Below are 25804 nucleotides of genomic sequence, written 5' to 3' on the forward strand. Positions count from 1 at the left end.
AATAGAAAATAAATCAACACAAGAAATCTTTAAAATGTCTAACATTGAAATTAAAATAGCAGCAAGACTCCACACACTTGTGCTTCGGACCCCTAATAAATAAAAAATAGATTAACACCACAAGACATTGTTGACATTTAACAAACAATGCAGCCTTTCCTTTTCAGTTATTTTTGTAGTGTCAGTGCCAGTGTAGCAGGTCCCGGCTAGGTCTCCGCTGGCAGATATATAGATAAGATAGATATAGATAGTGCCCTGGAAATATTGGAAATATTTCACAGAAATCAGCGAAGCAGGACACAGGTGCTCATTCTCCATTCATCTGGATTATGTTTATTTTCATATTCATTTCAACTTTTTAACTGCAATCATGAATTATTTTCTGTTATTTTGTCTGCTCTGCATTGAAGCACTGGTTATACCCATATTTGGATAACATGAAGCCATATGTTCTTTAAATGTCTGTTTTCACATAAATGTCTCCCTTTACATATTTTCCAAAAATAAACTTATCAAAATTTGTATCAAACCAAAAATAAACATTTTCCCTTTAAATCACGTGTTCTATCAACAATCATGTATGCACTTCTCCCTCAAACACACATGTCATCTTTGTCCTCTCATCGAAAGAGTATTTTTGTAATAACTGTACATTTTATAAGTGTCCACTTTATATAACAGAATAAATCTCCATTGCAGTTAAGCTATATTACATTTACACTATACTGTATGAACACAAACTAAAATAATAAACATGGCTGCCTCATAGCTGGTTGCCGCCAAATCCCATGAACTAGAACCATATCATTGTCTACTATTAACGTGCGCGCCCTTAACAAGGCTGAAGCCATAGCTGATCTTACTTTGTATATTAGCATTAGCTTATTGCATTTCGAACAATGTACCACACACACAACTGCTTTTCACATACAGAGAAATAACCCACAAATGCCCAGGAGCCGAAAGAAACAAACAAAAGAAAACAATTTGCTACGGCGCCGGGTGCCATTTTCTCGTCACGTACCGTAACACTTAAATGTTTACACACTTAACGCAGTTTTAGCTTACAGACAACACATCACCAGGGATTCATATTAGCTTATAAACATCTGTAGTCACATGAAAAGTGAGTAACTAACTAATATTGGAAATATTTCACAGAAATCAGCGAAGCAGGACACAGGTGCTCATTCTCCATTCTTCCGGATTATGAGCTCAACTTCCGCTGCACATTGCAAAGAGTCCCAGTGACGCTGCTGGTCAGTGCTGCCACCAAGTGTCCATTTTATGAAACAGCATGTCATTATGTGCTTCTCTGTAATCTCTCATTATAAATGAGACAGAATACAATAAAATACAATTGCGATAAACCAAAAAGTGACTCTTAGAGGAAAGGAAACAAAAAGTAATAATATCTCAACAAAATACTTATTTTGTGAGTATCACACCAGCCTGGTGCTGCTGTTTCCTGTGTGTCTGCATGCTGGCCCGGTGGATTGATAGTAAGTGCTGGAGCGGATCACTGGAATGGACTGCTTGAATCGCGGAGCGCTGGGCTGGCCGGAAAACCTGGATCGGAGTCTATGAAAAATTGGAACGGAGTTCTTGGATCGGCATTTTTCCATGCAGTCCGATCCGATGCCGATGCACGTTTTTTGCTAATATCGGCGGCCAATACTGACCCGAATATAAGATCGGGACATCCCTAATATATAGTATAAAGCATTGGTTCTCAGCTGCTGGGTTGTGGGTCGTGAGTCCATTCTGAGTAGACCGCAATTGACATGCAAATGTCTCAAGTTTGTAAAAACAGAACTTTTATTTTGAAGTGCCCTTCCCTGCTGTAAAGTAAGTGACTAACAGACAGCTACTTTGCAGAGACAGCAAACTAGCTTGAACACATGTCAACAGACAAGTATGATGCTGAAAGTACTAAACTCTATGGAATTTGATCTAATAACTAAGGAGATATCTGGACCATGTGACTGGACAAGTTTGGAACCACTGGTATAAAGAGTGAGGAAGTAAGAGTAGAGGAGGGGTCAGGGTGGTGGATTGATCAAACAAACAGGACTTTCATCCAGGGGACTGCTGTTCATGTCCCGTGTAAAACTCAAAGTCAATGCTGACTTGTTTCAACTTAACATACTTATGTCCTTTATGTAGTGCCTTGTTAAGAGGTTGTGTCCATCTTGTGTATTTGTGTGAGACTGTGTTGGGCAAGCACTTCAGGAAAGGATGAGGAGCCATGTGGAGTTGGCCTCTTTTCTGTGAGACAGTTAGGTGCCAGAGGTGAGCTTAGTTAGCTTGCTAAAGTATTGCCTTTTCCATTACAACAAGTTAAACAATCCAACAAAAGTACAGTGTCTTGCAGTGTATTTACAATTAGTGTAGGGGGTGTGTCGGCCCCTGAGGTGCTGAGTTGGTTGTGGTTTACCTGTGACTTTTTTTCCCTCTGTTCTTGAAGGCATCACAAGAGTGCAGTGGCTGATTCAGAGCACCTGGGCCAAGTGCTTGAGGAAGGAATAGCTTGTTTGCCAGTTGTTAACGCTGTTTATGCCCTTGTAGGCTGTAGTGACATTCCCCTTTGGGTTCATTAAGCTGATTTTGTGTAGTGTTGTGGCAAACGTGGGTGAAGCAAGCTTTGCTTGGGAGCATGTCTGGAGTTATGTTCACAAACAGTAACCAACAATTCCTACAAAGTATACCTTTACATTTCACTTGTCTATGATTCTAAAACAAATATAATCCGTTAGCTAATATCTATATATTTTCTATGTATCTGTAAGTACACAGTAACCATTTTATCATTATTTCAAGGATTATTTTAATAGAGTAACCTCACATTTCACAAACGCACACATTGTTATAAAAACTCCATGAGCCACATGATCTCTCAGAAATTTGTAAAATGACCACGACTTCTTAACACTTAATTATGAGTTAAGGTGCCAGTTAACTGCTGGTTAGGTTTAGGAAAAGATTGTGGTTTTGTCTAAAATAACTACGCACAGGATGTAAACCCACGTATTATGTGTGGTTATGTAGAGTACCTGCATGAAGTACTTTGTGGTATTCAAAATGTTAACTTTACTTGCATTAGTCTATGCACATCAGATAATTAGTAATATCAACTGTAAAATAGGAAGCAAAGTATATGAGTATATATTCCTTAACTCCCCATTGTGACATAGTTTTCAACTAACATATACAAGACAACAGCATTAACGAATTCCTGAAATTCAGTTATGACTTTCGGTTTTGGTGTGCCACCCCAAGACTTTTAGTGGCTCCATCTGGCCATCCCAGAAACTGGGCACCACTATCATTCCATAATGACAATAATTAAGAAGCTTCTCTCACCAGCAAAGAAAATAACTTTTGGGCAGAAACACTCACTTCTTTTAGTCCTCATGAAAAAAGTCGGCCCTGAAGTTGCCAAATAATCTGCACGATGCCCGCTTGTGTCAGCTTCAATTGAAAAAATATTTTTTACGTGTGTGTGTGTGTTTGTGTGTGTGTGCAGACAACAGTAGAGGTCTAATGGTGTGTTTCCTGTGCTGAGATCACCTGTGATTCTCACGTCTGATTTTACCTACAGAAGCGTGAAGATGGGCCAGACAGAGTGGCCTGAAAGATTTATGAGAATCTGACACAAAGAGTGGGTCTGACTTCTGGAGCTGTGTTTGTGTCTGACCTCTCACATGTGCACATGATTGTCTGTGCACATGCATTCATATGAGCAGTAATGGTGCTTGTGAGTTTGTGTGCCATTGCATGTCCCGACCTCTCCTGTGTGAATAAAGGAAAGGGACAGGATCACATAAGCAGCATGACTGTTTTTGTTCTGCAGTTTAAAGCCACAAACCTACAGTACATGAAGTTCAGACACTGCACTAGATTATGATCAAGCCTGAATTAATAATGAGGCAAAGTGGTCACCTGCCCTGTTGGACCAGACTCCTAAAAGTCCCAGGTTTGTGGGTTCACATTAATATGATTGATTTTTGTTGGATATTGTGTTTAAATGTTCAAGAATTACCTAGACCTAATACATCTGTACATCAGTCATTTTAACCCGAGGGCACCCTAATGTTGGACTGAAAGAAACCTGGGTGAATAGCTGAAATTAGCTGCCAAAGTTGCTGCAACACCCCACTTCTGCCGATTCTTTCTTCACAGCATCAGGAGGATACGTACAATGGGTGGCCATTTTAAGTAATTTACATATTTGAGTACTTGCAAAAAAACAAAACAAAAAAACACATATATAATATGAACTGGCCAACACCTGAAGACAAGTGCAAAGTGAAATTCATTTACTGAAGTGACAGACTTAGCCTTAGCCTATCAAATTATAAATTCAAAGTTAACTAAGAAAAATCAGCAAACTGTCTGTTGCTGTCAATCAATTAATCAAACAATCAATCATGTCTTTATTGCAGACTCAGTGGTCCATAAAAGAATACAATACAAAAACATAAAATACAAAATATACATTCCACATAAAAGACAGCAGTCCTATATAAAATGTACAAAAATTCAAACAAATACAGGCGTTTATGCCAATGCTCCCTGAGGCTAGATGTGTAGCGAATACAGCTCTTCCCTGGATTGGTTAAGGCCACAATGATGCCGTTTTCTGACTCATCAAGTCTACATATGCATTTGTAGATTAAGTTCCTTAACACTGCCTTCAAAGTATTGACTCTGGCAGTCACAAATATCTCACTCACACTGCACCATCTAGGTTTTTTAAGTAGTATTCTCAAGGCATCGTTATATGCCACTTGAAGTTTCTGCATGCTTCCTTTTTTATAGCTACCCCACAAATGAGCAGTATACAGTGGTGTACAATAAGATCGAAATAAAATCAACTTTACACTCTCAGAACACATGCTGAACTTGCGTACCAGGGTGTTCGCCTGAGCATACAACCTGCAGCACTGTCTGTAGATATCCTCATCATCTTTCATTTGTTCTGTGATCATATGTCCAAGATACTTGACCTTATTTTTTAGGCAAAGAATATTATTAGATAATTTAAAGTCTGGAAATTTTACATTTTTGTCCTCATTCGTTCTGCTGATTAAAACAACACTTTTACTGGCATTATATTTAATATCGTTTTCCATGCCATACTCAGTGCATTTTGTAAGGAGCTGCTGAAGACCAGCGCTACTCGGGCTAAATACTACCAGGTCATCTGCATACATTAGGTGGTTCACCAACATATCACCAATCATGCACCCAGTCTTACAGGCATTCAGTCTCTTGGACAGACCATCAACATAAAGATAAAAAAAAAAATAGGAGACAAAATCCCTCCCTGTCTGACACCATTGCTTACCCTGAATGGGCCTGATACACTATTACCCCATTTCACTTGCATAGTTTGGTTGGCATACCAATAAGCCAGAATCTGCACTAAATACCCAGGCACCCCTCTTTCTCGCAATTTTATAACAAAGTTTCTATGGTTAACACGATCAAAAACATTAGAAGCATCAATCAAGCACATAAAAACAGATGAGTTCAGACCTCGATATTTGTTTACAATCTCTTTCAATGCATATATGCACAGGTCAGTACCATGTTTGGCTTTAAAACCAAATTGATTATCTGAGGAGTGGATATACTCATTTATTTTATCTAACAAGATAATTTCTAGAACTTTAGACAGAATGCTGGCAAGAGCTATGGGCCTGTAGCTATCTAGGCTACTTATTTTTCCTGCTTTGTCCTGAACGACAGGTACTAAAAGGACAGAGAGCATCGAGTCAGGCAACAGACCATGGACCATGAAACTAATAAAACATAGAGAGAGAAGAGGAGCTGTTCTCACACTTGCAAACTTAAGGTGTTCAGCAGTAATGCGGTCAAGACCGCTAGCCTTATTATCAGAGATCTTATTAACAGCTTGATACACTTCATGAGACATGCCTTATACAGATCACTTTTTAGACAGTTAAAAAAGGTTGCTATAATGCTGTCTCCTGTCTGTACCAGATGTTCCATCTACAGTACATGGTAAAGATGCTTTACAGTTATTAAGAACTCTTACTTCTTTCCAGAAATCAACCACATTATTGCCTAGCAATTTCTTAGCCATGGAATCAGCCCTCATGGCTTTCTCATTTTTAGTGATGTACCTGATAGCGTACTTATACCTAGCACTAGTGCGCTGCTTGTTCTCAAGCACATATCCTTGTCTGGGTCTGCCTGCGTCATCCCATAGTTTGAAGGCTTCTTGGGCTTCAGCTTGATATTCGGCTACAAACTCTTTTCACCCAGGTCTGACATTATACTTCTTTGATTTATGCTTTAAAAATGGCTTGCTGCCTTCATGTAAAGCATCTACCATGTTATTATACATGGAACACACAGTTCTCCTATGCTCCTCATCCTTACAGTACACATCTCTGCACATGACTGCATCTCTACATATATGAACATTGCTTAGCAGATCATTAGTACGGCTATAATAAGTTAGGAGGTCATCCTTTGTGAGGGATGTCCAGTCTGCTTTTTCAGTACTGAGACTACCATCTCTTACTACCGCAGGTAAAATATCAACATTTAGCGACATGGCAAATGGTATGGTCTGCTGTTGACGTACCATACAAAATGTCCATACCCCCCAGTGAGGCATGTGCATCAGCTGTACTGATACAGTCAGTGTTTCCCATACATTCATTTATCTGTGGCGGTGCGCCACGAATAAATTATCTCCGCCACATATAGATTTTTATGCTTTTGGCGCTACCTGTTCGACCTCGCTCATAAACACATTATAATGGGACTCACTGTCTGTGAATGTAGCTTGTNCGGCTGCACCAGCAACGGGAGCGGCGCGTCAACCACCGCCTGTCGTGCAACAACTCTCTATTTTACGCGGCTCTTCTATTTTTATCGCGCTACGCTCCCCTACGCGACCCTCCAGCAGATAAAAACTACATGAAATAGTGTGCTAAACGAGCACAATGTGTTTTTAAATGAATAAACCTTTATCAGAGGTGATATGTGATGATCTTTTTTCATGCATTTACCCATGTTTATCCGTGACATTGTGTAAATGTCCGTGGCGGACATTTGAAAGCGAGTAGATGACAAACAGGCCATAAGGTTCTGCTCGTTAGTAATTAACTCTGACGTTGGATGTTCACTCTTTCACACAGATGAGTATTGAAAAATATTTTTAATACACTGTACAGTGGTCCAACCATGACATGGTGTGCCAAGCCTCACTAATGTATGTATAACTATCTGTAGGCAGAAACACTTTGCTTGACAATATAAGATTATTATCCTCACAACATTGAACCATGTGATTAGAAAATAATGATTTGCTGTCCAGGAGATCAGCATTCATATCCCCAATGACATATATATGTTGTAGCAGGAATTATCTTGAATAAAAGAGTTGATGAATGCAAGCCTATGTAAATACTCATCCTAATTATCACGGCACTCATAAGGTGTATACACATTTAGAACCATAAATTCCTTATCATCATGGACAAAGTGTATTGCAATACACCAATCCACACCAAGCTTTATCAATGACTCCAGCTTCATGTTGCAGAGAATGCCGACACCCCCAGGTATTCTCCCTCTAGCTAACCCCATGGAGAGATCAGTAGTGGATTCCCCTGCCCCGTGGAAGTTATCATTAAGACAGTTTAATTTCTCTAAGTCCTGTTTTGCTAAAAAAGTCTCTCGCAAACACAGTATATCACAAGTGTCTAACAAATTGTCTACAACCATGCGGCGAGCTTTATCCCCTGCGCAGGTCACGACAGTTGTATGAGACAATACGCATAGTCATTTATGTTGATGGGTGAGTGCCCATTGCACCAGCAGGCACCTTTCTTACCATCACAGCCGATGCCGTATTTGCACCGACAACTCCAGCCCTGCGCAGCTCATAGAACCGCCGGACAAGTGCCCCCCTCCGGCCAGAGCTCCGGAGTGTACATTTCACCAACTTTGTTGCCCTCAGCAGTTACTTTAAAAGATGTGAATCTACTGTGTTCAGTGGCAGGCAGCGGACCTCTCGGCCAAGTTTTTCTTTGAGGTACATGGATAAAGTTTCAGAGTCAAGGTCTGGTGAGAACCTAGAGGCGAAGACACTCACCAGCTTAGACTTTACAGTTCTGATGCCAGTCACGGTTCCAGTCCCCACAACTGAGGCAGCAGCTGATTATCCCAGTTGAACCACAGCCCTCCGCGGCTCCTGCAGACGTCAGCCTTTGAGCTCTCTAACCACCTTGGTCCACTCTGGAGACCGAGACACAAATGGCAATCTACCTGGAGAGCGGCCCATCACAGGCCCTTCTGCGTCTACGGCCCTCCGACCCGGCGCAGACATCTCTCCCCGCTCCGGAGCTCTCGGTGTCGTGGCCCTCCCTCCGGTGCTCGGTCCCGAGGCTCCCCGTGCAGTGGACTCCGGCTCCATCGCTGCACCAGCCAGGTTAGCCACCTCCGCAGCCACACCTGTGCTTGGCCTAGCCAAACCTCCGTCCACAGCCAGCTCAGCGGGTCGCTCCAGTGCGCTTACTCTGCAGTTCACGTCCATAGTGATAGCACGGAGCTCTTCACTTATGTCAGCCTGTAGCTGCATTGTTTTCTTCAAAGAGCAGAGTTCAACGTGCATTTTCTCCATTCTCCCAAGCAGGCTCCAAACGTCCATGTTAGAAAAGGACACCGGGGGCAGTTCATCTAGATAATGAGAAACAAATCTGGGAATATTCTCATTCAACACTTTGAGACAGCTTTTTATGCTGTCTGTTGCCCTTTATGTGAAACATACCGCTGCGATGTTGGGCAGAGTTCAAACAAAACTTTTTTCGAGGATTCAATCCACTCGGAGTCAAAATTGGTTGTAGCTAATAAAACGATTTCGTCCTGGCTTAGAGTCTTAATTTTTACTGCGAGGAAGTTTAGCAATTCGTCCTCAACAATAACCTTGCCATCGACAGTTTTATAAATGTCAGGTTGTAAGCGAGACCGACCAAACACAGGAGCAGCCTCACCACGCCGTGCATCATCCGCCATCTTGTGTCGTTCCCAGACCTTAGATAGGCTAAAATGTAAAAGTTTTCAAACTAAACATTTGATGTGAACAGTGATGGAGTGCTACTGTAGAAACATGGTGGTGCAACATGGCAGACTCTGTCTGTAACATGATCTTTTGTCCAAATCTAACCACATAGTTTTGTTCCCAAAACTTAAAGGGGTAGTTCAGGATTTTTGAAGTTGGGCTGTATGAGGTACTTTTCTATAGTCAGTGTATTACCTTCAGTAGATGGCGGTCAGTGTACTCACTGTTTGCAGAAACAGACGGAACTAGCACCCCAGAAGCTCAGCAATTCTGTCTGCTGGGGTTGACATCAAAATGAATTTTAGCCACCCAATAAAAGACCTACATAAAAAATTAATTAATTAATTGATTCCTAAACTTTAAGTAGTACTGTACCACTGCTGCAGCACACTGTATTACTCTGCAGGTCTGCTGTTTGAGTCAGAAAATGCTGCTGCAAGATAAAATGTAAAAAATGCTTCACTTTTGTAAACTACAGTATTTCAAAGATGGTGTATGCTAGTGCTTTTTCAGACTATTTCAACAAAGTAAAGTCCCGCTCATCAAATACATTTCACCATGTTTCACTGATTGACATTGAGCTTCGACAGCTGTGGCTTGTTGTGCTTAATATGGACATAAACACTCCACCCACAAGTCTAAGACAACTTTGTCTTTGCAGTGAACAGTTCTTCCCGAAGGACTATGTAAAACCACCAAATAAGCGAGAGACGCCAACTGAATGTGCTGTTATTTCACATCATATATACAGTTAGATATCCAGATATGAAATATGAAATACTAGGGATAGGAACTATTGACATGTACTCCCATGATCTGTATTAATAGGGTGAACATAGCCCACAAATCTTTGGTTGTCTAATAATCAGTCATTATACAGTAGTACTGACAGCCAAAAACTTTGACAACAAATTTATTAGACCTTTCTGCTGTGGGATGTTTTATTTCGATTTATTTTCGGAAAATTGAAGAAGGTCCGCAGGACACCAGCATTCAGCATGGCAGGGAACTCTGGATGGTTGATGATGCAGAGTTTGCAGACTGTATGTGAAGCGCTGGCATCCCAAGATTCAGAAAGATCCTGTAGTTGTGTGGCAACCAAGTCCTACTCAGGGCAGCAATAGCTCTCTGGATCCGTGAGCATGCATTCACAGTTACAGTTGGCTACAGTTGGCCACATAAGTTTCCCCTCTCTCGCTCCCTTTCGGCAGTTCAGTCCCCCTCTGCAAAAGTCCATCTCTATACTCTGGCTCACAAAGGTACCCTCCTCTCCACAGTGAACGGCACTTCGTCGTTGTTGTCATAATCACTTAGGTTTACTTTCTAGAATTCATTGTGTCTTCCATAAACCGCTGACAGTCTGACTTAAACAGCGAACCTGTGGGGTTATACAGTGCGCTGCACCAGCGGCACAGTAACACAGAAGTTTTGTCAAGAAAAAGTAATGCCAAAGAAAAGGGCTGTCTGACAGCAAAAATATCCTCGATATAGCATCCACTTAGACTCATATTGATTTTTTTTTAGTGGGCCTCTTTGTAGGTGGCTAAAATAGGTTTTGGTGTCAACCCGTTTCTGTACACAGGGAGCTCGCCGACAGTCATCTACTGAAGGCAATACACTGACCACAGACAACTGCCTCATACAGCCTCAGTTCAAATATCCCAAACTATTACTTTAACCGTGACCGTTCCACAACATTAATCACGCGTTACATTGTGTTTCAGCTGTGCATCACTATCAGACACTGAGGGGTGTGACAAAGCGTTGGTATTTGAGGACCTGGAATGAGAACAGGTTGGTTGTACCTACATGGTTGAATGCACTTATTGTAAGTTGCCTTGGACAGGGGCAACCGCTAAATAAATGTAATGAACATTATCGCAGCAAAACAGGCTTTGGGCACACCTCTGCCATTGCTGTGTAATGTAGTGTGTTCCGATTCATTCTGGCTTGTGGCCTTCATCAGGGTCATGATATATCTCATTACAAAGAACATTTATATAAAATCAGTATGAAAAAAAAAAAGTAAAAAGATATATAAAAAATCAATCATACATACACATGCATATGTGGGCTATTGGCTGATATGTATGTGTATGTATGTCTGAGACATTTACGGTGATGGAATCAGTGTGAATTTGATGACAGGAAACTTGTTCGCCAATCATGCCTCGCTTACTTCGCTTATCTCACTTCCAGTGGGGATTTCCAATTAGCGTATGCTTATTGAATTCTTCTGCACACAGTCAAGAAGAAGAGTCACTGAACAGATGCATGAGTGGCTGAAAAGGAAGAATACAGCTTCATCCATGGCCAAAGCTTTATTAGCTCACACTGGTCCTCATGTGAAGTTACTACTGTATTGCTGATGCAATCGCCTGCTTTACAGTGAATGCCACACTGACAGTGTTTCAAATATAAATATAGTGCTCTACTGGGACATACTGTACACCCCAGCCTTACAGCACTGTCATGTTTTAAAATGATGAAAGCCTTCTCTGAAAATGTTCCAGAGGTAATTATAACATATACTATATAATTTACATCTGTGCAGTGGGGTGAGACCATTATATGGTTCCAAAATTTGCCTATATTCTTTATAGCCAACAGTAATAAGTATCTTCATTCCAAAGAGTTAACTGCATCTTCCTTAAAAACCCTTATTGGTACAGCCCCTCAATGTGAGTACAGTCTAACTGCCCCCTTCCCCCAGCCCCCCAAAATGTCTCCTGCCAGCTGCCCCATATAAGACGACAGGACCATTAGTTTTCCCATCATGCAATGTGGTGTGGGGTGGCATATGTCAGCAGCAGCACAAAGAGCCAGCAAAATGCCTGTCAAAGGAAGGGATGGCCTTCACCAAAGTGTCCCCAATTAATTTAAGCCAATAGAAAGTGCTGATTCTTGTCAGGGCCATCTGGAGTGTGTCCCCTGGTACCTGAACAGCATTAGATGATTACAGGAAATGGGGGTGGGTGGGGGGTGGGGGGGAGTAGAAAGAAAAGCAAAAGGTACAGAGATTATGAGGGGTCAGGAAACAAAACAGTGAAGACATGAACTTCTTTAGCAGCCTTATGAATGTAAATATTTTAAAAGATGACTGTGATTACTGTGGAAGAGTGTGGAACTGGAAAAGGACAAAGGACAAAATTATAACACAGTGAGGAAAAATGACACCTTAGTAACAAAAATTGTCTTAAAGATAAACAGGATTGCCAGTTACTGTCTGTAAACACGCTGGCCGGTGAACGTAAAAGTAAAAGCCACCATGACGTGACTCAGGCAGAAATCACGTTCACAGACGAGGACACCTATGAATGTTTTTTTTTTTCACGTCACGTAATGTCATATCATTCTAATGAAATGGCCAGTTAGGCAGTAATGTTAACTTGCTGACTTACCATTAGCATTAGATGAGTCGACTACCCATACAGCTACTATAGCTTACGATATGTGGGGAGTTCAGTCGTAGGGTAGCCCAGTGCTGTCATTGTTGGTCAAAACGTCGTACTAAAAATTATTTTATGAGTGTGTTGAATGTTGTAAGTGTAACAGAGTAAAGTATACTTGATTAAATTATAGCAAAGTGGTGCAACAGCGCTGTCTGCTGGCAAAGCAGTATTGTATGTGGCTGGCATGGGAACTACACAGAGAGCTGAGGAGTACACTCTGGTAGGTCGTGTTCTCTTGCTGGGCTGGGATAATTGCTGATTTTGTTAGAATCCAGATGGCAATATATTGTATTTTACTGTGTAATCTACTCATAACAACTTCAGCTTACTGTGTGTCGTACAATTATATTTTTAGCGACTAAAACTTTCACTATTGGTTTTAAACTAGCTTAATTATTCACTTGTGTTCCTTGTGTTATCCAGACTGTTTTCCCATGACCAATGCTGATTCCTTTTGTCATTCCACTCTCATACTGTGATTACAGGTAATATTGTATGCATCATTATGTTTGGTTTCACAACATTTTAATGTTTAATCTTATTTATTGATGTTAGCTGTCCTTTTTCTATCATTGTTAGCAGCTGTGCTAGTTTGGCTGGCTTGTAGTTGAGTGTAGCAGTTTGTTAGTTAGCCACATGATGTGTATGTATGTGTGCTGCGTTATGCTCACCTCACGTTTATTGGTGAATATGTTCTGCAGTACTTCTTTATATTACTAATGGATTATTGTGGGGCTTTGCCAGTGTAATATAAATGCTTATGGAGGTATATTGTGTAATGCTAATGTGAATATGCAGCCTGAAGCATTGTAATAGACTAATATTATACACTTTACGATCACACCAGGTTATAATGATTTCTGTAATTTATTTTGTAACACCAGATTCATGTATTTTTGTTTATTGAACACAGATGGCTAAGGAATACACTGTGATTGTTATCTGAAGACCAATGATGATTCTCCTTGTCATTCCACTGTCATACTGTGATGACAGGACTGCACTGTACAATTAAGACACCCATAATCCATCTGGTTACCTGTGGTGTGGGTGGCAGTAGCTCAGTCCATAGGGACTTGGGTTGGGAACCGGAGGGTCGCCTGTTCAAGTCCCGGTCCGGACCAAAATATTGGGGGCGGCAGTAGCTCAGTCCATAGGGACTTGGGTTGGGAACCGGAGGGTTGCCTGTTCAAGTCCCCGTCCGGACCAAAATATGGAGCGTGGACTGGTAGCTGGAGAGGTGCCAGTTCACCTCCTGGGCACTGCCGAGGTGCCCCTGAGCAAGGCACCGAACCCCCCAACCGCTCAGAGCGCCTGTCATGGGCAGCCCACTCTGACATCTCTCCACTTAGTGCATGTATAGGTCCAGTTTGTGCATGTGTGTGTTCCGACCTGTGTGTAATTGACAAACAGAGTGAAAAATTGAATTTCCCCTCGGGGATTAATAAAGTATATAAAAAATTTTTAAAAAAAAGCATCAGTATTGTGGAGCTGCATCTCATCACACGAAGTTGTGACTCGACACATAACGTTATAACATTACTGTACTCATTAGTGGCCATTTGCTGTCTTCGTTTTTTTACTACTACAACTATTTCCTCTTGTCCTTGTGGTAAATGGTGGATGACAACTGCCATGTAAGATGCATAACTGCCGCCCTGTACAGGCATATAGGTGGTTAAACAATTTAGAGGATTTATCGATCATGTATTATATACCTATTGAGGAAAATTATCTTTAAGACCAGCAGCTGGGTACTTATCAGTGAGATACTCGTCATTTTTACACTGTAAACTTAAGCAGTAGCAGTCATGCCAATGTGCTTGCTTGTTAATGGCCTTCACTTTTCTTCTTGTAACCTGAAACATTGTTGCCAACTCTTATCCTTCATCCGAAATGAGGGTCCAAGGATAGAGGGTAACGCATAGATATATATAATCATAGGTGACTCATTCCTGTGGCTACAGTGCGTCAACGTCGCCGCCATCTTGGGGAGGTCACGGCTGGCTGGCTAGTACTGTTGTGTATGGAGATAAGTCTTCAGCAAACTTGGCGTGCTCACTCAAAAGTCTCAAAGTGTAATTGGGTGCCAGTCCAAATATTACAGCACAGCAGAAAAACCCGAGCACTCACTAATAAGTATAATACTTTTTAATATAGTGGATTGCACAGCAGCAGTCGAACGGACGCACTTCAGCTCATAGCTGTCCTCAGCGTTAAATGGTTTGTGGGCGTGTGTCCCTTTTAATAGAAACCACCTGATTCAGATTAACATTAAAAACAATATAAATATGGATCATTCATAAATGCAACTTCAGTGATACATCGAATAGTCTAAATATAATAAAAAAAATTAGAATAATAGAAAATCTTGAAGCACAAAATACAATACAATATCAAAAGATAGACCAATATATATATATATATATATATATGTATATGTATATATATATACATACATATACACATATGTATGTATGTGTATATATATATATATATATATATATTGGAATCAAGTATTTAAGAGTGCCATGTTCTAAAGTGGAATTATACCAATATGCACATGTAAACAGTCCCGATTCTAAAATAAACGGTACCGTATGGGTCACGGCTGGCTGGCTAATACTGTTGTGTATGGAGATAAGTCTTCAGCAAACTTGGCGTGCTCACTCAAAAGTCTCAAAGTGTGAGAAAGTCCCTATTCGACCAAAGTCTTGATTTTATAACATTCTATTCCTTTTGTCTGTAAGAGTCGTAGTCCAATCAAAGGTTTCAAAGCATTTTTTATAAAATTAATCCACGTTGTGAATATTGTCATGTGACGTACATTGCAAACTGTATGCTAAATTCATTTGTTAAAGGAAAATATGGGTTTTTTACTGACACAAATAATATTTTCTTGTCTTTGTGCACTGTGTTGTTGGTTATGCTTATTTACTTTACCTTGCTGGCTACAAAAAGTGTCCCCAAGCTTTTCCATGTATTTTTCACTCCTGGACAGCCCATAGAGTACAGCATGCGCTTCCAGTTTGAAATACCAATGGGCTCTGTCGTGTATCAATCAATCAATTTCAATCAATTTTATTTATAAAGCCCAATATCACAAATCACAATTTGCCTCACAGGGCTTTACAGCATACGACATCCCTCTGTCCTTAGGACCCTCACAGCGGATAAGGAAAAACTCCCCCCCAAAAAACCTTTAACGGGGAAACGATACAGTTTATCTCTGTATGTCATGTACAACTGTATTACAAACTTTGAAGGCCTTTATCCCAAAATCATGGCTCGCTGACAGTCATTATGTAATGTGATGTATTTGCTTAATATTTAGGGTACAAAATCAATAGAGATATTACATTCGAAAGCTGAGAATCTTGTCTTTTCAGCAGTGTATAAAACTCTAAATGTGTTTAAGGGTCAAAGTGAAAATGAAACAGTAAGTCGTACAGAAAATTTTCAAACTCGCTGTTTTTGCATTCCTGTGCACCTCGTGTTTCTGCGCTCTAGGCACCTGGCATTTTTGCTGGAGCGCTCCGTTCTCCTCGAGTTGAAAAAACTTAAACTCAGAGTGGAAAAGCACTCCATGTCATGTCCGCTCTTTTCCCATTATCCAGTGGGATGATTTGAGAGGCAGGCCTTCTGTAGTGGTCACAACAAGTTTACAGTTAGTAAACAATGGAGGAGAAACTGGTGATAGTGGTTGCTGGATACCCAGAGCTATATAACCCAACAATAGACAGCAAGTTGTCAAACTCCCCCTGAGTCATCCTCATCCCAAAATATGCCTGGAAATGGCCATCATGGAGGCGAAGCTCCTGGACCAACTGGTGGTACTCCCTGTGATTAACCCTTTTTAGGGTCTCATGTACCCACACAAATTTCTGTTTCCCTCTGCCCAACAAACCATCTGCTGACAGCCTCTCACACTCAGTCAGAGCCAGAGCAAGTACCTCTGCCTGTCCATTTTAGTAATTCACTACTAATTACTATGAATGAAATAAAAAAATAAACGGCAGATTGATTACACAGGATTGTTAGGGTAAGGAGGTGATGGCGCTTTCTGTGTGATTGGGGCCAAGAATGTGTCATTATCTCTATTGTAATAAAGGAAAATCCTCATTTTAGTATCTCTGTTTAATCTATTACTCTTGTAATAAAGAAATATCTGAAGCTCAATTCTGAGGCTGTTCTGTAAACACTTTTATCATAGGTAATAAATATTGCAACTTCTGATCGGTCCATTTAAATTTCAGGCTTAAAAAACAACCTCCAGTTAGGCTCAGCCTACTTTCAATTTAAACACCACCCACTTCTGGCATAAACTTTGCCCTCTGCAAGTATGGATCCAGATAATTTAGTTGGTTAAACAGATGCAGACACAGATACAAATGATGGTGTACTCGCTCATCTCTCATAGTGACAAATTTGGACATTATAGTCAATAGCAGTTTAGTACTGTGATGATGCAGAAAATACCAGAGGTTCCTTACTTCCGCCCTGTTTGCGCCATTTAAAAGGATCTGTTTCCATTGTTTGACTGTGGATTGCTGTTTGTTTGATATGCCAGTATAGTGTAGTGCACTGTTATAATTATACTTACGGGGGCATGCTCACACTGGAAATATCTGACTTCAGCTGTCATACCTTGTTAATTAACACAGTAGATGAGAGAATTAAATCAATATGTGAGTGGCAGAAACAATTTTAGTCCATGATTGAATATCATAAGGGGCAGAAAAAAGCTGTGGGATCTCTTGCTTAATTGTGCAGGCATAATTAATTTTTTGTTTCTTTTTCCTTGTTCCTCCAATTACTCAGTTAATGACAGAAGAACAGCTAAAACATCCTGGTGGTGAAGAAAGAAATTCAAGGCGCCTGGGACATGCAATGAAGGTAACTTGGCTATACACAATATACAGTAATTCACTAATAAACAATAGCTGCCAGCAGTTAAGTTATCACATAATTGACTAAAAGTTTCCCCTGCTCACTAATGGGACACTGGGACTGCTGAAATGTACAGGGCCATGGTCACATGACAGATAATCAAGCACTGAAATACACTACTCACTGCCAGCCTTAGCTTAAAAATGCAGTTGGTTGTGCAAACCATTATTACATTATTATATTATAACTGTGGGTTTGACTTAGTGTTTTTACATGCTGTTTTTACATCAAACACAAGGTCACACATTTTGCTATGTAAGCACCGGTCTCAATTAGACAGGGATGGTTTGGCCCATATGCTACAAAGCAGTTTATTTTCCAAGTTCTTTCAATGTATAAAAGCTCTTTAAGCCCACTTGGTTATGGGTTAATGTTTCCCGCTTGAGCTAATGTTAGTTAGCTTCTTAGATCGCGCATACAAATAAACAGTTGCATGCAAAAGTTTGGGCACGCCTGATCAAAATATTGTTTACTTTGAGAAGCTAAGCAAGTAGAAGATGTCCTGATCTCCAAAAGGCAAAATGTTAAAGATGAAGATCCAAGGTCTTCCATGAAGGTCATATTTATACAGGTGTTACTGCACAGTAGAACAGTGCACCACCACTCCAGAGTCTGATAAATCTTCCTGCAGGTCTTTTGCAGTCAAACAGGAGTTTTGACTGTTAACTGTGTGTTTAACTTGAGCATTGGTCTAAATGTATGAACATAAAGCTATGTCTATAACAACTGTCAAATCCTAACTGAAGGTTTACTTATTATTTTCTGGTGCTTTCGACCATTTAAGTTTAAGTTTATGTTTATTTACTTTATTAATCCCCTGAGGGGAAATTCAATGTTTCAATTCAATTTTTCAAATTCAATTGGAAATGACCATCACTGTAATTCAATTCAATTCAATTCAATTCAATTCAATTCAATTCAATTCAATTCAAATTCAATTTCACATGGGCTGTGTCAAAAATCACTTACCACTCACTATATAATCCACTACACAGTGAGTTCAGCATTTTGTAGTGATGTCCCAATGTATGGTGGGAATTATTATACCCTATATAAGAAGTATCCCACAGTGCATCGTGAAAAGTAGTTTTCAGCCGATGGTCACTCACCAAGCAATATATCCCACCATCCATTGTGCCAAAGGAACAGACAGACTATATGGCACGGGCAGGTGAATGATTTCAGACACAGCCATAGTCTTCATCAGCAGATGGAGTTTTGCTCAGTTGTCATCATGACAGATCTAGTGATATTTGAGTTCAGTAGCTGTTATGGTGTCATCCATAGCACTTTTATGAACTGTAATTAGTGTTGGCTTGAGGGTAGAAGCTCCTCCCGAGCCCTTCATTGCTGGCTGACATTGGCCGTCTGGATCACAAAGCTAGTAACTAGTGCAGTCAACTCTGGGTTTTGTTAAAGGTTCATTTATATTCCCTTTACGTACAAAATAGATTTGTCCATTTCAAATGCTTCTGCCCTCGTTCTTCCATACTTTATACATACTTCATACATACTTTATTTCATACTTTCTTCTCTTACTTTGATAGCATAGATACAGCCAAAAGATGGCACTCAGAGGCAAAAATTTCACACAGCAACAAAGGAGGCGACAGTGGAGGAGGTCATAATATTGCACCTTTTAACATAGGCAGCAGTGTAGACAACAGTAGTGCGTACGGCCAATATACACATCCTGATATGTGGACAGAGAATACTTTTCACTATTTTCACCAAGATTAGTATATATTATTATAAATTACTGTTTTGTTCATTTCTACCATTAGTTAAATTTTCTTTGTCATCTCCTACGCTCGAACTACGCTACACTGTCTCCATGATCTCTGTAGTACTGTTTCATTTCATCCATATCCATCAGCTTTCAGGAAATGTGCACAAATCTGGACAAAATGAACGCAGAGTACTATTCTGTTCATCCCCGTCTCTGTATCTAACATTGAGCATAAATGAGCCCCATCAAGCCATGAGCGTGTTCAAGTGAAAGAGTTGTTAAAAGTGACATCATCAGAACCATAAACAAAGCACATCCTGGTTTTGCCAAGTGGTTGTTGTCATGAGAACAACATTTTGTATGGTACAGTACAGTAGAATTGGGACAACAACTGCATCAGCCAATCAACGTTTGTGATGTCATCACAGAGAGCCTTGCTGTCGTTGCCCTGCATAATAGAGATAAAATAGGCTCGTTCGAGATGAACTGACCACTGCTGCTAATATTGTTGCACTTTATATGTTGTTGAATTAACTGTTATTTATGGTATATCTCTCTGTCTTTTAATGTGAGGACTACAGATGGAAATTAGCTTCTAGCTAAATCCTGCATATTTACATGACGTCATGTATTTGTACCGATTGTTCATTAATATGCACTGTCCTCTTCAAATAAATAATAAATAAATAATAAATAAATAAAAAAAAACAAGTCTCTGTGTTGCTAAATAGGCCTACTTCAATAATTAAAACAGTCCAATGTTAATATACAGTAGACTCTATAGTTTATGATGAATGTATTTAGTCTCTGACAACTAAACTTCCCCATCAGTCACACAACATGTTTTCTGTTCACAGAATAAACCTTCAAATCAGACAAATGAAATTTTAATCTCTGAAATTCAACAAAAATGAATAGTTTATCTAAAACATCATCTTGTTGAGTCGACATCTAAACCAGTCAGCTGTTAGATCAGGTGAGAGCCAAGCGATGCAGTCGGTGGAGAGCAACTGCAGCGCCTGACTCTAGAAACTGCGGCCGCCTCGCTCTCGCGGTTTTATCACCGTCCACTTTTGTAATACGTCAGAGCAAGTCGGGATGAAGTCGGACACAAAACTAACTCGCATGCATTGTGTTTAGATCGCCGGTGATCGAATCTGAGCAGGCCTGGCTCATCTCGAATGAACCTAATGTCTGAGCAAAGAGGTGCAAATTACAAGGTGTGACTGACATAAATTTTTTAAAATTTGGTTGGTCACACGACACATCGATGTAAGTAGTAAGGGTTTCTCATGTCCCCGGGAGGTGGTGTTGCCAGGTGTTGAAAAGGATGTTTTATGTTTTATTGTGGTTGTTTCTTGGATGTATATATGGCTGTAATATAATAGTTTTTACAGTAGTTTGTAAATGCAAAATTGAATGTAAGTACACAGTTGGTGGTGGTTGACTTCTGTTGTGCCATCTGTGTAAGGCAGAGGTAGTTGAGTGCCAAAATCTTGCAAAAGGTGAAATAAGAATAAAGATTTTTGGATGCATAAAATTCCACACTAATTATATAAATTAAATTGTTTTGCCCATGTAAGTGGATGTCATCTTTCTATTGACAAAAAAACAGATGCTCTGAATTTACACCACAATTCTACAAATCAGGAAACAGAAAAAATCTAATTGAAAACTCTCCAGTGTATGTGTTTGGATCGGAGTGGACTCACTTGTGCTTTTCGGTGGCACAGTTCCCAGTAAACTGAGCCAAATTAATTTCCCAATACTTACTCACTGCTGCATTCCTGCAAAAGCAAATGAGGTTGGCTAAACTGGGTAAAGAGGTGAACTTAGTGAGATAAGTGTTTTGAATTCTTGCAACTGATGACTGCAGCTTCCACGGAGCTGCTCCCATGCTGCTCGCTGCTCTTTATGGAAGCTTGAAGCCTGAAGCTCTCTGTAGGCAGATATCAATTGCACTTAATCAAGACATTGTTCCTGTAGACTGCTCACTCCTGTGCCAAACAAACAGTTCTCTGGATAGTTGGAGGGCACTGACTTTTTTTGTATTTTGTTTGTTTTGTTGCCTTTTTTTTTTTTTTGTCCTTTTCTTCATCTTCAGTCACCACCACGCTGATTACAGCCTCCCGTAGACTCACAGAAGAGCTTGGTGTGTTTGATTGAATTTAGAGAGCAATTTGTTCAGCAAGGAGCGACACAGTATAATCCAGTCCCTGCAGACCGCCTGAGTAACTGTTTGTTTTCTATTAATTAGCATGTGTTTGTGTGTATGTGTGTGTGTGTGTTATGTCTGGTTTCCTCATTTGCATGTGTGTGTTTGCTTTGAGTTACTCATTTACAAATGTGTGTGTGTGCATGTGTGTGTTGATGTTTATGGATGCACATACATTTGTCTGTGTTGATATTCTAATCCACTCTACTCCGCTTCACATCCCAGCCAATCACGTTAGATGATTTTTTGCTTTAATTTGGAACCTAAGAAGTTGCCATATGTCTGAGTGTGCTCTGTCACAGATGGGCCGGCTGCCCTCATAGTCTGCACTTCATTAATGCCCTTGAGGAACATCACCAGTGTATACGAGGGGGGTATTTTAAACAGAACAATCTACAGTATGTTGCTGTTGCTGCATCATATGCATTGGATTCAAAATACCTGGGATGAAAACACATTTAACTCATTTAAGAACATCAGACTGTTGATTAAAACGAGGCGATGATGAGTGAGCAGTTAATCTTTTGTGTCTTTCATTTTTCAGCCCACATTGTGATTGGAATGGGGAACAGGTGTTCTGAAAATCTTTGACCTTTATTTATCAAGGGAAAGTCAACTGCAACAGAGCTCCACAACTTTTTCTCAGCAACACATTTTTGTCTGTTCAACTGCGGAAATATAGACAGGCAGGTAATGCAGCCGAGCTGGAGCTAGTAGTCTGTCTGACAGAGCCTTTGTATGTGTCACAAGGCGGAAGTGCTAGTTTTATTGTGTTTTGTCTTTGCTGGGTTTTTATATTTTGCTGTGTTTTATCGTGCATGTTTTTACTATGCTTGGTTTTGCTGTTTTTGTTTGCATGCTTTTATTTTATAATCGTATGGGCTGCTGTGATTACAGTAAGTTTTACATCCTGCTGTTGTCCCACTCAATTAATGCCAAATACCTGCACCTGGTAGAAAAGTCTCCTGCAGATTAACAAGGTGGCCACCCAACCAGACAAGACTTGTACAACCAATAAGGTGGTGGAGAGGAGGGCCTTAAGTAAAGAAAAAATATTTGAAAATAAATATGCCAGGGTGTGTTGGACTGGGGCAGAGAACGGCCTGAGAGGATGGCTGAAGAGACAGCACCAAAAACAGAGGAGGGGAAGCAGCACGTGAGGACAGGAGCGAGGCAAGATGACAGCAGTGCAGTCGGCAGTCCACTTGGGGGTTGTCTGCTAAGATAAACTGGTGCAGAGGAGTGACCAGCAGCCACAGCATTTCAGTGCATCACAACCACTGGGCAGAGTTTAGAGCTCTAACCGATTTAGTACCCCCCTACCTGACTGGGTGTAAGCGTGTGGACTTCTGACGAGGAAGAGTAGAGCTACAGTGCCGCGACACCATATTGACTAGAACCTGCTGCCAGATACTCCACAAGACTGAGATAAGGACAGTTGATTGTGTTTAATCCTTGAGCTGCTTCCCTGGACATTTTTAACAACATTTTTATGTTTTATGTACACACACACACACACACACACACACACACACACATATATACAGTATATATATATATATATATACATATATATATATTGTAAGGGCTCGGAGGATAGTGTCCTGTCTTTGTTAACGAAAACGCGACAACGAGAATGTAAAAAAGGGATTAAACATACAACATAATGTGGCGATCCGCCATAAGGATAAATGTTTCCCTTTAATTTTCACGTCCCGTTCCCTGTTAATTCACGCCCCCGCCACACCTCCAGCACCAGCCAATGGCATTCCTTCCATGATATTTTAAAATGGTGTCGTAAGTGGCAAGATGGCAGCTTACCCCAGGGAAGTGGCAGCGTCTGTCTCGCCGTATGCCCATCTCCTCATCACCGTGTCTATTCTTGGCTATTTGAACACAGTCTGCAGTCGGGTTGGTATGAGTAAAATGCCCTCGTCCTGTGGAATACAAAAGCCGTTTCTCAATATGCGTTCTTGTGCCGACTTGTGTTCTTGTGGACTTGTGACACGTCATCAGTCACAGCCCAAGTACTGTTCCAATTCAAAGTTCACATCTAGCCAAGTTCAGTCCAAAGTCCCGGATGTGTTCTCGCCACGCCCACTTCACCGGGGATGCATCGGAGCAGACTTGGGTGGACTTCAGACCATAGACATATATACATAGACGCCGCATCGAGCGCTGAGCTGTACGTCAACGTCGCCGCCATATTGGATGTGGCAAGGCTGCACTGTAAAGTAATACAAGTGAATGGACTTAATTTCATAAAGCGCCTTTCTTCCAAGAAATTTATGTTAATGCCTCTCGTCTATTCATTCACACACGCACTAATATAGTTGGGAAACAGTTAGGCACCAAAAACAATGTATTTGATCTTCTCAGATGGCTAAGATAAGAACTTTATTGATCCCACACAGGAGTAATTCACCTTACATCAGCTATAGAGAACAAGGTAGTGCCGAAAAACAATACACAGTAGCCTATACATATATATATTTATACATATATGTATATATATAGATATATATATATATATATATACAGCCAGGAAGTTTCCACTCTGAGAGAAGCGTTGGAAACACAGGCAAGCGTGATCGAAGACCAGGAAACGGCTGCGGCTCTGGATCGCCGGATGACGGACTTGGAGAGGTGCCATTGCCATGGATCACCTGGCCGGGCCCGTGGGGCTGGTGCTGCTGCGTCGGGATCGCAGGAGAGGGAAGTGCCGGGGTCGGCGGAGCCTGCTCGGCAGTCACTGGGGGTGACGGCGTGCCCCCAACTCCTCTCCCCAGCATGGAGTACCATTCTGAAGGAAGGGAAGCGCAAGCCTCAGAAGCCCCAAAAAGTGTAATTGTGTAGGATATCTGAGTCACCAAACAGCTTAATTTCAGCGCTTGCAAATCCTGCCATGAGTAGGCTACAGTTAGGTTCACCTCAAGGCTTTGGAACCATTGGCGTTTTAGTTTATATGCAAATATTTGCTATTTTTGTATCTGTCTGTCCTTTTACTGTGTCTTGTATTTTTATTGTAGGCCTACTGTACTATACACACACACACACACACACACACACACATATACATATATATATATATATGTATATATATATACTGTGTATTGTTTTTCAGCACTACCTTGTTCTCTATAGCTGATGTAAGGTGAATTGCTCCTGTGTGGGATTCTTATCTTAACCATCTGAGAAGATCAAATACATTGTTTTTGGTGCCTAACTGTTTCCCAAGTATATTAGTGCATGTGTGAATGAATAAACGAGAGGCATTAACGTAAATTTCTTTGTAGAAAGGCGCTTTATGAAATTAAGTCCATTCACTTGTATTACTTTACAGCGCAGCCTTGCCACATCCAATATGGCGGCGACATTGACGTATCGCAGCAGGGGGCAAACCCACTTGATGCGGCATCTACGTATATATAGCCTTTTCTCAATATGCGTTCTTGTGCGGACTTGTGTTCTTGTGGACTTGTGACACGTCATCAGTCACAGCCCAAGTACTGTTCCAATTCAAAGTTCACATCTAGCCAAGTTCAGTCCAAATTCCCGGATGTGTTCTCGCCACACCCATTTCACCGGGGATGCATCGGAGCACACTTGTGTGGACTTCAGACAGCCAGGTATCCCAGCATGCATTTCGCAACAATCATCGGACAATGACAAGTGAGGGAAAGGCGTACAATTGTAAGCCATAATTACCGATATGTGACTGTTGTTTTGTCACAGAACGTAGTGTTTTCATGCGTAGTTTAAACGTCAGACCCGTGGTTGATGTTTTAATATAGAGCCAAGTTGAATGTGACTGAGGTCCGCTAGATGACAGCGGTGCCAGTGCTCATGTGTTTATGAGCGCTGACACCGCTGTCATCTAGCGGTGTCAGCGCTCATAGATAATAAACGTGTGTATGAGCGCTCAGGCTGCCCCAGAGAGCAGCCTCGTGGCTGATATCTCTGTAGTGGTTAAATATGAAATGTAATTCGTTTGGGGAATGTCTAATGGGCAATATTCAGTCTCAGTATAAGATATATTCTTATATTATTAAATGTTGTAACATGTTATTGTTCTTTGCATTCTTTTGCTTATTTATGTGTTTTTACCATTCGATAATAATTTTAAGAATTTATTGTAATTCATTTATTGTATTTAAAGATTAATTGTCTTTATTGTCGTATTTATTCAACAGCATTTTAAATATTGATTATCTGATATGAATTGTATACCTGATGTCTGAAGTGTGGCTGAATAAACTTTTCCTCTGAACATCTGACCTGTTTGATCCCATTTATATTGGTGAGGACAGACTAAATGAGAAACTGCTGTCAGTGTAATCCAGTACAGTTCAACA

At 40.6% G+C, this 25804-nt stretch overlaps 1 protein-coding gene and 1 long non-coding RNA gene across 2 annotated transcripts in view; both read left to right on the top strand.

Annotated features, from left to right (window-relative positions):
• Positions 1-13977, top strand: part of LOC126392372 (uncharacterized) — a 197002-nt gene extending 183025 nt beyond the window's left edge. The window contains exon 2 of the long non-coding RNA XR_007570172.1: positions 13796-13977. This is a non-coding gene — a long non-coding RNA (uncharacterized LOC126392372). The remainder of the gene's footprint in view (positions 1-13795) is intronic.
• The window catches only part of tsnare1 (T-SNARE Domain Containing 1), a 1274638-nt gene that overhangs the window by 279805 nt on the left and 969029 nt on the right, over positions 1-25804 (top strand). The gene's annotated exons all lie outside the window — the stretch shown is intronic.

Source organism: Epinephelus moara, chromosome 6 (assembly GCF_006386435.1).
Source record: "Epinephelus moara isolate mb chromosome 6, YSFRI_EMoa_1.0, whole genome shotgun sequence".
In the NCBI taxonomy this organism is placed as follows: Eukaryota; Metazoa; Chordata; class Actinopteri; order Perciformes; family Serranidae; genus Epinephelus; species Epinephelus moara.